Below are 15852 nucleotides of genomic sequence, written 5' to 3'. Positions count from 1 at the left end.
AGTTTCAACACCAGAACCTCTGGAGGGAAAGCAGCCCTGGCCACACCTTAATTTCAGTCCAGTGACACCGATTTCAGATTTCTGGCCTCCAAAGAGAGTAAACTTTTGCTGTTTTAAGCCACCAGTTGGGGTAATTTGTTATACCAGCTGTAGGAAAACCAATACAGATTTTTGCCAGCAGGGCAAACTAGGGAGCTAAGTTGGGGACAGCCGTAGGCCTTGCTGGGCCACAGCCAGCATATGGGGTATCGGAGGGAAAGGCAGAAACAGACTGTCAGACATCATGAGCACAAGCCACAGATTTACTTTTTAATTAAACTCAAATAATGTAGCCTTCTCATTCCTATCTAACAAAATTACTGTTTTCTGTTTTATCTGATTTTGTTTTTTTCCAAGAAGGTATCATTCATTATTTAACTATTTATTGTGGTTCTGGGGACTAAACCCAGGGTCTCATGCATGCTAGGCAATTACATCCCCAGCCCAATTTATATTTTTGAAATGAAGGCCCCGTGTGGTGGTAGTTCCAACTATTCTGGGATGTTAAGGCTGGAGGCTCACTTGAGCCCAGGAGTTCCAGGCCAGCCTGGGTAACATAGCATGACTCTGGGTCAAAGAGGAAAGATAAATTTTTTGTAAAGATGAAAATGAATCCCATGTGAAAGATAAAAATCCAAGACAATAATATAAAATGTAGGCAAACTTTTGATGTTATTGTGTGATTTTGTTTTTTGGTACTAGGAATTGAGCCCAGGGGCGCCCAACCACTGAGCCACATCCCCAGCCCTTTTTTGTATTTTATTTAGAGACAGGGTCTCACTGAGTTGCTTATGGCCTTTGCTGATGCCAGCTTTGAACTCGTGATCCTCCTGCCTCAGCCTCCCGAGCCACTGGGATTATAGGCATGTGCCATGGTGCCCGGCTGTGATTGTGTTTTATGCAAGTATAATCCCCTCCCTGCATGCACTCTGTCCAGTCTTGCCTACGAGCCAGAGTGATTTGTGATCTGATCATGTCATGAAATTCAAGAAAATTATAAACTATCAGTTAATGGAGAAGAGAGACAGGAAATAGGATCCAGGAAGAGGCAAAGGAGGCTTCAGTCATTCAGATAGGGCTCAGGTTAAGGAAGCATATTGGATTCATGAGTGCCACGGCTTAGATCTGGAATGTCGCCCAAAGTTTCATATTGAAAGCATGATTCCCAATGCAGCAAGTTTCAGAGGTGAGACTTTTAGGCAATGATTGTATCATGAGGGTTTGATCTCATCAGTGATTTATCCATCAGATGGTATCATCAAATCAATAGCATATTTGCAATTCCAGCGAGGCATGAAGACTTGAAGTTTGAGACCAGCTTCAGCAACCCAGCAATGCCCTAAACAACCTAGCAAGGCACTGTCTCAAAATAAAAATAAAAACTTTTAAAAAAGGGCTGGATGGAGCTCAATGGTAAAGCGCCCCCGGGTTCAATCCTTAGTACTAAAAAATAAAAATAAAAAACTAAAAAATAAATAAATTGATAGCTGAATGGACTATTGGGAGATAGGACCTCTCTCTCTGTCCCCAAGCTGCCATGATCTGAGCCACTTTCCTCCACCAAGCCCTTCCACGAAGATGCTTCTGCATTGGAAATAGCCAATCATGGACTGAAAACTCTGAAACCAGGAGCCAAAATAAACTTTTCCTCCTCCAAGTTGTCCATGTCAGGTATTTTGGTCACAGTGAGGAAAAGCTGACTAAAGCAATGAATATTTAGTTTATTGGTGTATTTCCATGACTTACACGTATGTTGCATACATATGCTTTTATACATATCAAATATTTACATTATCAACAACAAAACAACTTGATGGCTTCCCAGTGTTCTTAAGGTAAGGCAAAAATCTTTGTGTGATGGCTCAGCGGCCTAGCCTGGCTTGTACCTACTGTCTTCCTGTCTTCTCTCCTGTCGCCCCCAGTGTCCCACTCCCAGCCACCCGAGCCTCCACTTCCCCTCCTCCAGAATGCCAGGCTGCCTCCTGGCACTTGTTTTTGCCTCTCTGTTTCTCCTCTTTTCACCTGAGTTATGATCCACCCTTCAGACCATAGCTTAGGCAATACTTCTTCAGGAAGTACCAGACAACTGCTCCTGCCCACCCTAGGCTTGGCAACCCCTGAACCTCTCCTTTGGAGCAAGTTCACCCTTGTGATTTTACATTTCTTTGTGTGGTTTCTGGGTTAATGTCAATCTCTCTTACCAAAAGTTCCATGAGGCCAGAGCTACACTCATGTTTTGCTCAATAGAGTGTTACTGGCACTTCATAGAACGTGGTAGGTGATCAAAAGTATTTACTGAAAAACTAAACATGTACATTTTCCTTGAAAGACAGTCCATAGCTGTGTGACTCCCAGAGAGATCATAGTACCCCAAATGAAAGTTACAAGTCTGCTCTAAAGACGTTGTTCTTTCCCCTTGTGCACTTCAACTCTGATTTATGACTTCTTGACCCCTCCCACTGCCCTCTCTGCCTCTTCTCTCTGGAGTTCCAGTGGACAGTGGGGATCCTAGAAGAGGACTGAAGTTCCCAATATGGAGCACTCGAATGCATTAACCTACAAAGCAACAAATTCCAACACAGCGCCTAGGTTGCACTACCCAGACACTATGTCCTGACACACACAAAGCAAGAGCCTACTTATCAGAGGCCTCCATGAACTTCCTGTCCTGCTCACTGCTTAGACAATACCCAACTGGGTAACACCAGCCAGAAAGTGATATTTGGAGACAGAGGCTGTGTGTAGGTTTTTAAAAACTACCTCATCAAAACTTAGCTCCCACAGCCTAGATTCTACCCTGGACTGGTTTTGCCTTTGCTAGGCAGGAAAACTCCCACTGCAGCACTCAGTCTTTGATGGCAGAATCGGTATTTTCTCAACAAAGAAAGCTCAAGGAAGACAGGACTTCAGGCAGAGGTGAGAAATTGCAAGCAAGAGGCTGACCCTTTGAGTTTCCTTTCACCCCTGCTGGCCCAAGCAGACGAAGCCTTTTCTTATCAGGTACTGCACACCTGAATTAGTCTCATTGTTTGGGAAGTTCCAGGCTTGTGGGGCAGCTGTGGGGATGCTTGGAGGGAAAAGGATTCTTCTTTAACATAACAAAGACTAACTACCATCAATCAACAGTCAACATCACACTTTGAAATAGTTAGTCATTACCATTAAAATGAGAAATAAAGAGGGTCACAGTTACCATTTTTATCTTATTAAATCTAAGGGGCACTATTTCTCATATCCTAATGTTTCTGATATTGGAACATGAATTGCATTATAAGTGAAACTCAATATAGTGCCTCCATTTGTTATTAAATCAATAGCATGTTCTTATGCTTAATGATCTTAGAAAAAAATTCATATCCCTGCACATATGGATATTTTGGCATATTCTACAACACAAAAGAGAAATAAGCAATAAACTATTGTTTTTGTTTAGATATGAGGTGTTCCCCAAAAGTTCATGTGTGAGATAATGCAAGAATATTCAGGGGTGGAATGATCAGATTAAGAGAGCTATAATATTATCAGTGGGTTAACCCACTAATGTGAATTAACTGGGTGGGAACTGTAGGCAGGTAGTTTGTAGCTAAAGGAAGGACTAGGAGTGTGCCTTTGAGGGTTATATTTTGTCCTTGGTGAGCGGAGCTCTCTCTCTCTCTCTGCTTGTTGGTTGCCATGTCCTGAGCTGCCATACCTTTCCGTCATGAGGTTCATCACAGGCCTAGAGCAATGGAGTCAGCTGGCCATGAACTGAACCTCTGAAACCATGAGGCAAAATAGACTTTTCCTCTTCTAAGTCGTTCTTGTCAGGTCTTTTGGTCACAGCAACACAAAGCTAACTAAAATAACTATTGAAAAAGAAAGAACATGGATTATGTGCAGATGATATCACAACCCTAGCTGATCCAGGAGGTTCAACGGAAAAACTCTTAGAACAAACACCAGTAAAGGAATATGGCTAGATATAAGAAAAATATACAAAACACAACAATTTCTTTATACTTAGGGGAACTACTCTATTTTTAAATAGCAAACAAAGCATTTATAAAAAGAAATATCTAGGAATAATTTTAAGAAATATGAAAAACTTACATGCAGAAAATTATAAAAATTTGTATATGCCCCAAATAGAAAGATATACTAACTCCTATGAATGCTAATTCCCGCCAAATTTTAAAACAATTTACTACAAACTCTACGAGGTTGTAGAGTATGGAGTGGATACCACATTCCCCCAAACAAACCCTAGTGTGTGTAGGATTCCTACTGTGTGTAGGAATCCAACGTATGATAAAGATCCAAAAGCAGTACCACTGGGAAGAAGGATTATTCAATAGATAGAGCTGGGCCAACTGGTTGGCTATTCGAAAGAAAAAAAAAAAAGCCTAGAGTCTTGCTTTATATTAATAGATCCAATTTCAATTGTAACAAAGGATAAAATATAGAAAAAAAACCTCAAGTAAAAACAATTTAAAAAGGCAGTGTGTATTACTTGATTTATTTCACAAAGGAGAAGACTGATATTGGTTCACTGCAGATAAGTTTTTGTATTTTAAAAAAGCAACATAATGTTTGAAAATGTTCACAGTAAAAAAAGTTTAAAAATATATAAACCAATAAAGAAATGAAAACATAGGAATTACCATCCCCACACATTCGCAAGATAGTTAATATGCACACATGTAAGTGTGAAGCTCATGCACCTGGATAAGAAAGCACATGTCCAGCAGCACTTAAGATGGACCAGCACTATGGTTTATCTTTTGATTCTCACAGCCATCTTATGAGAGAGGCACACTGTCATTGCCCCCATTTTATAGAAGAGGAAAATGAAGTAGAACAAAGTCATAGAAGTTGTCCAAGATTGCCCAGCCAGTAACTGGCAGAGCCAGCTTTCAGACCAGGCATTTTGGCTCCAGAGTGGATGCTTTGGTCCAGAAGCTATGTTATCCCCACTAAAACAAAGGAAGCGCAAATGCTTGTCAAACACTCAGGAAAATATTCAGTCAAACTAACAATTACAGACATGAAAATGAATTAGCAATTAACAACTGAGGTTACTTAGTGCTGGTTGGGGAACCCATGGCTACCTTCACCATCTAATCTTGGATTCTACGAATTCATTTTGGCCTCTTTCAGAAGTTCTCAAATCTGGTTTAGGTCCCTGCTACCTCTCTCCAATAAGCTCTTCTATAAACCTATTCCTCTTAGGAAAAAGGCCCAAGTCTGAAATAAGGTCTGCACCATGTCCCCACCTGCTGGTCTAGCCCACTCTCAAAAGACTTCAAGAAAAGCATGTTCTATCCTATTTTCCCAATAGCCACATAACTCTCTTGCAGCCTTGAAAAAGCCAAATCACAAACTTTTCTCTTCTACTCCTGTTCTGATATCAGAGGGCATATAAAGTTTGTAGTATCCAGAGTCCTAGGTGGCTTTCTTTATAATCGTATCATCATTATAGTTCTACATTCATGTGATCATTTGATTAATCACATCTGTCTTTCCTGAGTAGTAAGTCTTGTGCTTCCATGATCCACCAGTGCTTTGTCTATAGATGGTGCTCAAAAATATTTCCCAAGTGAATATCCATTAGTGATCAAATGAAAGAAATAGAGGGTGAAAAGAAAAAAAATGAAGAAAGGGAGGAAATTCAGGTACTTTCCTATGCCGATAGTAAGGCTAACCTGATAGGTTCAACTTCTTTACCAAGCAATTGATCGCGATGTGTGTTCAAAGCCTTCAATGTTTATAACTTCTGTTAATAATGATTATGAGTGATGTAATCATATTAGTTCATCATTATTCATTAAACAATGTCATTAATTCATAATTGATTGAGTCCATCTCAAGGAATACAATTTGGAACTTCGTATGGACATCTATGTTAACATGAACAAACAGCATTGTGTAAAATAGCAAAAAACTGAAAGGAGCTTTAATGCTCGAAACTGGAGACCTGCTCAAGTGGAGGCTAGTATGGTCATAATAAAAGTGATATTTACAGTCAATGGGAGAGGTTAATTTCCTAGATAGAACACAAAATTATAAATCTAGAACAATTACAGCTTTGAAAAATAATATGCCCAAGCATGCAGCCTTCCTTTCTGAGATCCCTGATTCTGTCCACCTCCCTCTGAGAGGATCAGCTCCCTCCCAGACCCAGAGGGAGGATCTTGATGAGCCTTGGCATTCCACTCCTTTGGATGGGCAGTGATACATGTGATAACTGTAACCAGCAAACCACAGAAAGAAGGTTGTTGGGAGGGGGTTTCTGGGGCAAGGGTCCCTGTGAGTAGGTGACATCCTGAAGATGGTGGAGTGAAGGCCTGGAACACTGTTGAGTTACTGAATCAACCAGCACAGCAATGTGTGAAAGATCCCCAAATATTAATGATGATGTCTGAGACATGGGGCTTAATACAACTCATAAAAATCATAAACAATTGTCTTGCATCCATTACACTTAGGATGTGGTCTTATTTACATTTTAATAGCTTTCTATAATTTTCAAGTTTTGTCTTGTTTTTAATAAAATAAAAAACAAAATAAATAAAAAATAAAAAGTGTGTCTCACCCTCAAAATAAGGGGGAAAAGTTGAATTAGCATGTGTGGGGGCCTGAGTTCAATACCCAGCGCATTCACAAAAAAAGTTAAAAACAAAAAGATAACTATTGACAAAGCTCACAGCCTAGTAATGGGGATACCCATGTAAATAAATAAATGATTAAAATATGAGACAAAAGCAGAGTGAAATACCTTTCTGCAGCTACCAGAATGGTTAAAATAAAAAGACTCACAATACCTAATGTTGGGAAGCAACTAGAATCCTGTTGGTGGGAATGTAAAATGGTACAACCCTGGAAAAACTGGTAGGCAGTTTCTTTTTAAGCTAAACCCCAGTGATTGTACTCCTGGTACTTACTCCCCACAAAATGAAAGAAATGTCTACAAAAAGGCTTGTACAAGAATGCTCATGAACCAAGGGCTGGTGGAAAGGGAAAGGAGTTATGTTCAATGGGAACAGTTTTCAATTTGCAAGATGAAAGTGTTCTGGAATTGTGTTGCAAAACAATGTAAATATACTTAACATTACTGAACTATACCCTTAACAATGACTTAAGATGGTAAATTTTCACCTTGTTTTTTTTTCAACCCCAATAGAAAATGTGAAAAAATGTTTATAGAGTTTTATTCTTAGCTCCAAACTGGAACAACCCAAATGTCTATAAACAACTTGATGTATATTCATATAGTGGATAAAGACATATGCAACTTTGTTGCACCACACTGAAAGAAGCCACAGGCAAAAACACATATTGCATAATTCCATTCATATGAAATGTAAATGGCAAAACTAATCTATGGTCATAGATATCAGAATAGTAGTGGCCTTTGGGAGTAGTGGTGACTACAAAAGGGGTACAGGAGCTGGGTGTGGTGGTCCATGCCTGTAATCACAGAGACTCAGGAGGCTGAGGCAGGAGGATCACAAGTTCAAGGCCAGCCTGGGCAACTTAATGAGACTGTTTCAAAATAAAAAGTAAAAATGGCTATAGAGGTAGCTCAGTGGTACAACATCCCTGGGTTCAAACCACAGTACCACCCACCCCAAAAAGAAAGAGGTACAGGGGAGCTTTCTAGGGTAATGGAGATGTTTTAGTTCTTGATTTAGATGGAAATTAAATGGGCATCTATTTTTGTCAAAATATATGAAAAGTACACATAGGGTATACACAATTGCATCCCAATAAAAAGGTCTTTGGAAAAAGTGAGGAAGGGGAATTGGAAGAGGCTCCTCTTCCATCATCACCTCATTCATCATCACCTCCTCTGAGAAGCTGCTTGCTGAATGCAAGTGCCTCTTTAAACCCGATAGCTCCCAATAAGTACCATTTCCTACAGCAATTTATGGAAATGCTAAGCACACTAAAATTACGAGAAATAGTACCCCTTGACTTATGATGGGGCTACATCCCAGTAAACCATCACAAGTTGCAAACAGCGTAAGGAGAGAAAACACTCATACATCTAACCTACACTACTTACAACAGTAACTGGAGTGCGCTAGTTTCCCCTCCTCTTTGCGTGGCTGACCTGGAACTGCATCTGCTCCTGCCCAGCATCCTTACAGCACGGAGCTGCAAATTGCTAGCCCAGGAAAAGATCACAAGTCTAAATTTTTTTTGCAGTGTGGGGATTGAACCCAGGGCCTTGTGCTTGAAAGGCAAGCACTGTACCAACTGAGTTACATCCCCAGCCCCGAACAGGAGCACAAGTCTAAATTCAAAGTATGTTTCTACTGAATGTGTATGGCTTTAGAGCCATTATAAAATTGAAAAGTCATAAGTTGGATCATTCTAAGTTGGAAACCACCTGTATTTGAATCTGTTTGTTGGAACAAGCTTTGCTATTCTGATAAATTATTTTAAAAAGGAAAAATATAAGTATGGTAATGTAAACATCTTTAAAATAAAACATAGACCTTTATCTAATCAAAACTGCTTTTATTTAAAATGTCACACATTTTCATCAAGTATCTTCCTAAAATTGGAAATAAAACTGAATATTAGCTTTTGAAAGTCATATCAAAACTAGAATACAGAATGAACAAGAAACTTTTAAACTTACAAGCAAAGAAATCAAAAAGGATTATTAAAATCTGTCTACATAAGAATGAAAAAAATAGGTTTTATATGTTTAACAATAAAGCCAAAATTAAATGAGAAATGTTAAAGTGGGAAAATGTTCACAGTAAGTCAAGCTTTTTTCTATTGCAATGAGCAAATACTCACGTTTTTGGAGCATTTGTATAATTTATTTTAAAACCACTTGAGCACAATAAATGAATAGACAAAATATTAGCTGAGAATTTTGAAAATAGAAATAAAAGTAGTTAATAAGCAAAGAAGTTTCACTTAATTATAAGAAAAATGCAAATTAAAATGAAATAACATTTTCAATTGAGCTTAGATTTTCCTTTCCTCAGTTAAAATACCCAGTTCTGGTGAGGGCAGGTGAGAGAGGTGCACATCCAGTGCTCAGGCATTGCTGATGGCAGAGGGAACTGGTACAGGGTGAGCATCCTTCATCTGAACATCTGAAATCCAACATGCTCCAAAATATAAAAGGTTTAAGCTCCAACACGATGCCACAAATGGAAAATTCCGTACCATGAAATGCTGTTCCATGTACAAAATTATTTTTTTAAATTGTATATAAGTACATTTGGGCCATGTTATGGTTTGGATGTGAAGTGTCCCCCGAAAGCTTGCATGAGACAATGCAAGAGGATTCAGAGGGGAAATGATCCGGTGTGAGAACCTTAACCTAATCAGTGAATTAACCGCCCCCCCATGGGATTAACTGAGAGGTAATTGGAGGCAGGTAGGGTGTGGCTGGATGAGGTGGGTCATTGGGGGCATGGCTTTGGGTATATATTTGTATTTAACAAGTGGAGATCTCTCTCCCTCTGCTTCCTGATCATCACATGAGCTGCTTCCCTCCACCATACTCTTCCACCAGGATGTCCTGCCTCACCTTGAACCCTGAGGAATGGAGCCTGCTGTCTATGGACTGAGACCTCTGAAACTGTAAGCCCCCAAATAAATGTTTCCTCCTGTACAATTGTGCTGGTTAGGTCTGTTAGTCACAGTTGGGGGGCGGGAAGCTGATGAAAACAGAAGACAGGGCATGTGTATATAAGGCATATATGAAATGTAAATAAAATATTATGTTTAGTCTTGGGTTCTATTCCCAAGATATGTCATTACGTATATGCATATATTTCAAAATCTGATATCTGAAACACTTCTGCTCCCACACATTTTGGATTAGGGACACTTAATCTGTATTTGCTTTTTAGGAAGCAAATCAGGACTAAGTACTTTAATAGAACTGGAACTTGGAGATACAGGTTAAGTGTGGAGTTAAACAACAATCCTCTCACCTTAAAGTCTGTGTTTGTATGAGAATTACTTTTCTGTTAGTGTTAAAAGAAAGAAAAGGGTATTTTCCCTTTGTTGTGGTGGTCTTGGGAGGTGGGCATGGATTGGGTAGGATTCCTCCAAGTTAAAACATACACGAACCCAGGCAGATGGATGTGGAGAGGAGCCAGGGTGTAGATTTGGGTCTTCCCTAAGAGAGGGCTGAAGTTATATGCTTGAGCAGCCACTGTTTTGAAGAGTCACTGGTCCCTCAGCTCTGCCACGCATCCCGGGGTAAGGAGGCTCTGCCCTGGACAATGGCAGTGGGTGCCACTAATGTCACCCTGATGTCAGCTATGGAAAAGGTCAGGTGCAAGTCAGCATGCATGTCAATGATGCAGTAAGTTGTTATTTACTAGCTATGAGTGTAAAAACCTAAGGAAAGGGCAGGAGACACACTAGGCTGCTATTGGTAGCTCTACACTGGAGGATAGGATCAACCAGATGGAGAAATCTTGTTTCTTTTGTAATTTTAAAATGGGAACTTTTTACTTCCTTTTGTCCTGCTTTTCATATCTTAATATTTAAAAAGAAAACAAGATTTCAAGTTCATAACTGTTAATCCCAAAACTTCGGTCTAAGGATGCTATTTATAAAGTTGCTATTTATAAAGAACTTAGAACAGTGCCTGGCTCATTTAAGTGCCCAAGGAAATGTTTTAAAAATAAATACTTCTGATGGGTACAGTGACACAAGCCTGCAATCCCAGCTACTTGGGAGGCTGAGGCAGAAGGATCACAAGTTTGAGGCCAGCCTCAGCATTTAGAAAGACTCCTGGGGATGTAGTACCATGGTAGAGTGCCCTGGGCTCAATCCCTAGCACTGAAAAAATAAGTTAATACTCCAAGGAAAAAGCCTTATGATATGGAAAAACCCTTAATATGCAACTTATCAAAGTTCAGAAAGGCACTAGGTGTGGTGGCACATGTGTACAGTCTCAGCTACTTGGGAGGCTGCAACAGAAGGATCATCACTTGAGCCCAAAAGTTCAAGGCCAGCACAAGCAACACAGGGAGACCTCACCTCAAAAACAAAACAAAAACACCAAAAAAGGAGAGATTCAGAAGCATTTGAGCAGAGTGAAGCAGCACACAGGGCAGAATTCCCAGTGGACTTCTCCTTGGGCCTGATCTCTGCAGGTTCAAGCCACATGGGAGCAAGGTTCTACCTTCCTGGGATGACCTGCAGAACTCAAATGTCAGGCCTTTACAGGGAGACTCCATCTATCATGGTCTATCAGGCAGACTGGAATCCTCATTAATAGGATGCTGGCACTGTCTTCCTCTGGGCAAATTTTCATTCATTTGTTTATTAAACAGTAACTAAATACCTACTATGTGCTGGGCACCTTCCTAGGCGCTAGAGATAGCAAACAAGGCAGAATTCCTTTCCTCATGGTTCTCATGAAGTTGTTCCAAAGAAGAGAGAAAAACAATAAAAAAAAAAATATACAAAGCCAGGTGATTGTATGCACTATGAAGAAAAATAATGCTAGAAAGGGTGGGAGGTAAGGAATACAAAAAAGTGCACCTCTGTCCTTCAGGGGTTTTGCCTAGTGGAATGGTTTACAGAGCAGTAAACAATTTCCAAACAAATAAAAATCTATTATAGGGTGTGCTCAGGTGTTCATAGAACAGAGAGAAGGGGTGTCTACCTCAATGAAAGAGGTCTAGAAGGTTTCTGGAAGAAATAGGACTTGATCCAAAAAGATTAGCCAGAGGAAGTAGAGGGAACCAGCAACCCAAAGAGCAGATGCAAAGGCGTGGAGGGGATCTAGAGCACATGATGGGTGCTCTGCCACCACAGAAAAACAGTGTGTAATGGACAAACAAAACCAGGTGAATTCATTCCAGTTAGAAGGCTCTGGAAAGGCCTTGAAGAAGTGAGATATAAGCACACATGCAAGCACATGTGCCTGTGCCTATACACACCTGAAGTAGTCATCTGATACCTCTACCTGCCTAATACTCCTGACTTTCCCATCCCATGTGGTTAAGGAGGGGCTGGGGCTGTAGCTCAGTGGTAGAGTGCTTGCTGAGCATGCTCAAGGCATGAGTTTGATCCCTAGCAGTGTGTGTGTGGTGGGGAAGTTCATGTGTTTATGGAGGGACAGTTTACCTCTTCATCCCAGGAAGGGGCCTGAGACATAGACCTGATCAATTGTGAAATGCCTAGCCCTAATCCTTTGTCACAATGATTAGTTTATAATGTGAGAAGGTCACAGATTTGGCGCTGCCAAGAATCAGCTTTTTCAGCACTAGAAAAAGCAATAAACCAAAAAGGAGCAGAGAAAGACAGGGCCAAGAGAGCCTTCATGGCATAATTTTAGCCCCAGAACCTAGTCATGCCTGAAGCTCACCTTTGGACGTTCGAGTTAAATGATTGAAGGGGGAAAACCTTTTTTTTTTTTTTTTTTTTTTTAAAGTTGGTTTATATTGGGTTTCTTCCATTTGCAACTAGATCAATACACCTTTTTTTTTTTGGCGGGGACTGGGGAAGAACACTTTTTGTGTGTGGTAGGGGATGGTACAAAGGGGAAAAAAAAGAAAGATGTCAGAGGGTCTCACTCATTGAGTCTGATAAAAATGATGAAACAAGTGGCTTCAAGGTATCTGTCAGATTATAGAAACAGAATCAGAGCTTCTTGGGCAGAGGAACTACAAGGATGTGTGTGTAGAGCAGTTCATGTGGATGAGTTATATAAACCTTGCATGTTCCTAATAGTTCACTATATGGACTTAAGTCATCTTTAAAGAGAGAAATGACACAGAATAGAGAAATGACACAAAAACACCATGAATGCCATCTGTTTAAAACTAGTTTACTGGATTGAAGAAGTAGCTCAGTGGTAGAGCGCTTGCCGGGCATGCATGAGGCCCCTGGGTTCAATCCCCAGTACTGCAAAATAAGTAAATAAATAAATAAATGAACAAATGAATACAACTAGTTTACTATTCCCACATTAATCCACATCAGTCACAGATCTTTCTCAAAAACTTAAATTTGAGAAAAACTGAATATATGAACTCTTTATCCTGGATGCCAAACAATCATCTGGTGCTCTCCAGAAAACTTAACTCAAACAGCTGTACCCATTAAAGTCCAAGTTGAACAGATGTTAGAGCAAAACAAATTGGTATATCTCAAGAGATCACTACAAAAGCCCAAAAGCTCAGATTCCATTGTTCACATATTTAAAAACTCTATAATCAGTTAGTCACAGATAATAATACCAATCTTGGTCTGAAAGAATTTCAGATCTTTAAATCTATGAATCAGAAAGATGCTTATGTTACAATGTGTTGTAGTATAAAAATAGCTAGCTTAAGGAGCCTTGGTGGAATTAAGCATAGGGCCGCCTCCTGGCAAGAATGATAATGCCTCAAGATTTGTTCTTTCCAACAAGCATTTACCAAATACCTACTGTGTGCCCACGATCTCAGCACTGTGTGCCCATGCCCATGAGCCTTCCCTTTTCTCTTGGTGAAAAGGCCAAATCTTGGTTCACATCTGGACAATGCTGGGTAAAATGTAAAATAAAAGATAATGTATCATTGGAACAATATGAGATGCTATTTTTGCAGCAAATGCTGGCTCTCTAAACTCTGCTATGCCTCCCTTCCCCCACATACCACCTTCACATTGTAGGAACACTAGAAAGAATAAGACCCAAACCATACAGCCTGATGGCCTGGCTCAAGTTCCAGTTCTGCCATTAACTAGTGTTAGGAACCAGGCCAAGACTCACCTTCTGCATCAGTAAAATGGGGCTGATATTAACTTCTTGTTCTAAGTTGCTGGAGGGATTAAATAAATTAGTATATGTGACGTTTTTGACAAGGTGACAGGCATGAAATAAAGAGAAGCCATAATTAATAAAGTGAGATCTTAACCTCTTTCCACATCTAGCATTTTATGTGGTCTACAGTAGAGAGATTATGGGTTTTAAGAACCACCACCCACCCCCCCAACCAAACACACACACACACACACACACACACACACACACACACACCAGTCTGCTTTATATCTGGCAGAATAGCAAACATCCAAAAGAGCAAAAAGATACCCTGTCTCTCAAGCAGCTGTACCAGTAAGAAACCTTCAATTTTGGAAAGTTCAAGTGCCTGGGTACTAGGCCCTTACTAATAATAGCTAAACGCTTCAAATTCTGACAACCCTGCAAGGTAGGTACAATTATCTGCATTTTGTAGATAAGCCCTAGTAGGAGTAGAGGTTAAATAACTCACTCAATGTCACACTGCTGCTAAGTGGCAGGCCTGATTCCACAGTTTATGCCCCCTTTCCACTCCATTTCTCTGCCTCCCATACAGCAAGCACTCAACTCTTTGTAAATAATAAACAAGGTATTTCAGGATCTTTAAAACAACAGGAACGAGCCCTTTGGTAGAGAAAGAAGTTGGTATTATCACTCAGCACTTGGCGACATTTTGATGCTCCGTGTGTTCTCTGTCCCCAATGACCTGCTCTAGCATCTCTGCCTCCCACTCCAGCAACCGGCCACCAGCCACGGTGTAGGCCTCTATGTGTGTGTCCTCCCGCTGCAGCTTAGACTCTGCGCCCTGGGCTAACTGCGCGCTTACAGTGCCCCCGCCCTCCCTATGACACTCAAAATCCCATGACAGGTATCCCTTTTGGGCAGGCAAGTTTCCCAAACGCTGACACTAACACGGAACACCTCGGGCCGGCTTACCCTCTAGTGGGGCCCAGGAATCAAGCCAAACAGATGAAGGAAAGGGAGGTGACGCAACTAGGCCTCCTGCACCAGAGCCAGACGGAGGCTGAGCGCAGCGGCCGTGACCCCGCAGTGGGCTCTCCACGGTGGCGTCCTACGCAGTCACTGTGCAAGACACGCAAGGGCAGCGGATATTATTCCCAGGATGTGCTGCTGGTCCTATGCAGTTTGGGAGAGAAGGCGCTGAAAGGCGCGTATCAGGACCAGTCTCAGGCGCCGCGCTCTCCAGTCATTCTCCGAGGCGGGGGAATCAGCGAGAGAGAAACCAGGGCCTTTGGTACCCAGCTGTTCGGCTCCGGCTGGCACGAGCGTCAGAGCATCCGTGCGCAGCCTCTGCCGCCCACACCCGCGTGCATACGGGTGCACACACACGCACACAAGCACACCGGCCCGGGCGCCCGCCTCCCGGAAGGCTGCAGAGCCCAGCCGCGGCCCCCCACCAGCCGCATCGCCACCCGGCCCTGCGGCCACCTTCAGCGCCCCCCCCCCACGACATCCCCCGCGTTTCCCCTTCCATCAGCACCCGGGACTGGAGAGGTCACGCAAGCCGGGCTTGGGCACGGGAAGGTGACGGCGGAGAAGGGGAGAGCCACTTACCGCGTCTTGTAATTCCTCGGGACGCAGCCGCGCAGCGGAGGTCGCCACTGCCGCCGGGACCCTCCCCCCGCCCTCCCCCACCACGTAGTCCTCTCTACCTTCAGTCGGGAATCAATGGCCGGGTCGCGGATTGGTGACATCATTGGCGCGCCGGGCGTGGGAGGGAGTCCCACGTGATTTCTCCCTCTTTTGTTTGTGCCATAGGAAAGCTATTTTTTTGTTGTTCTGTCTTAGTTTTTATGATCTGTTAATGGTGGTGGTGTGGACACGGTGGGGAGTAGGTACTTGGGTTAAGGATACTGCGTTTTTGCTCTTGGCCTTGTTAAAATTCTCAGTCATCCATAACGTGGTTAGGCCAGAAGACTTGAGAAAATATATAGGTACAATCTTCTCTTAAAAAAAAAAAAAAATGGACCTTAACTCCACAGAATTAGTTTATAATGCACTTGAATCAGCAGTCCTTGGATGGGTATAGTGTA

The 15852-nt window shown here is 41.7% G+C and overlaps 1 long non-coding RNA gene across 2 annotated transcripts; it reads right to left on the bottom strand.

Moving 5' to 3' along the window:
• Positions 1–12516: 12516 nt before the first annotated feature.
• LOC124983369 (uncharacterized) lies at positions 12517–15494 on the bottom strand. Of its 2 annotated transcripts, none has more exons than XR_007108409.1 (4): positions 15374–15494; positions 14735–14881; positions 13445–13540; positions 12517–12918 (listed from the first exon to the last, which is right to left on the bottom strand). It is a non-coding gene; the product is annotated as an uncharacterized LOC124983369 (long non-coding RNA). The 2 variants fall into 2 exon arrangements; XR_007108408.1 differs by having other exon boundaries at positions 14735–14935; positions 15374–15489.
• Positions 15495–15852: the final 358 nt, after the last annotated feature.

The sequence above is a fragment of the Sciurus carolinensis genome, chromosome 1 (genome assembly GCF_902686445.1).
Source record: "Sciurus carolinensis chromosome 1, mSciCar1.2, whole genome shotgun sequence".
Lineage (NCBI taxonomy): Eukaryota > Metazoa > Chordata > Mammalia > Rodentia > Sciuridae > Sciurus > Sciurus carolinensis.
The sequence above is the reverse complement of the archived record's forward strand: the minus strand, read 5'-3'. Positions and strand labels throughout refer to the sequence as shown.